This window comes from Egretta garzetta, unplaced genomic scaffold (genome assembly GCF_000687185.1).
Source record: "Egretta garzetta isolate BGI_Z169 unplaced genomic scaffold, ASM68718v1 scaffold45, whole genome shotgun sequence".
NCBI lineage: Eukaryota > Metazoa > Chordata > Aves > Pelecaniformes > Ardeidae > Egretta > Egretta garzetta.
Genome location: NW_009260028.1, coordinates 7,294,296 through 7,294,681, shown reverse-complemented (window position 1 = coordinate 7,294,681; position 386 = coordinate 7,294,296). Strand labels below are relative to the sequence as shown.

At 49.7% G+C, this 386-nt stretch overlaps 1 protein-coding gene across 2 annotated transcripts in view; it reads right to left on the bottom strand.

The window, feature by feature from the left end:
- EVA1C (eva-1 homolog C) overlaps positions 1 to 66 on the bottom strand; it is a 25,441-nt gene extending 25,375 nt beyond the window's left edge. For both annotated transcript variants that reach the window (XM_035896516.1, XM_035896517.1), the window contains exon 1: positions 1 to 66. This exon is cut by the window's left edge and continues 101 nt beyond it. The gene's annotated coding sequence lies outside the window, so the exon portion shown is untranslated.
- Positions 67 to 386: the final 320 nt, after the last annotated feature.

Here is a 386-nt window from a genome sequence, read left to right as displayed (position 1 = left end):
ACAGTGCAGACTCAAATGTTCCCCGTCGCAGGCGTAGGCAGTATGATTTTGCAGAAGTTTGGTTAGGTAACCTAGAAAATATTCAGCTCTGTTACAACTAGTACGGGAAATGACAAGCTCGTTAGATAATAAGAAAACCACAATCAGTCTCCGGAAAGGGCATTGTAGTCAAGGTTATACATATGGCCCGCTGCCACACCGCATGGTTCTGTGAATGGGTCAACCTTTACATGCCAGTAGTAACGCTCAGGTCTGGAAAACAAGAGGTTGTGTGGCAGCACACCAGAGCTCTACCAGTGCTCCAGCAGCGCCACAATGTCGGAGATGGCCTTTCACAGACAATAAACGGGCTCAGGCCCGCGCCAGTCGCAGCCACTAACAGTCCC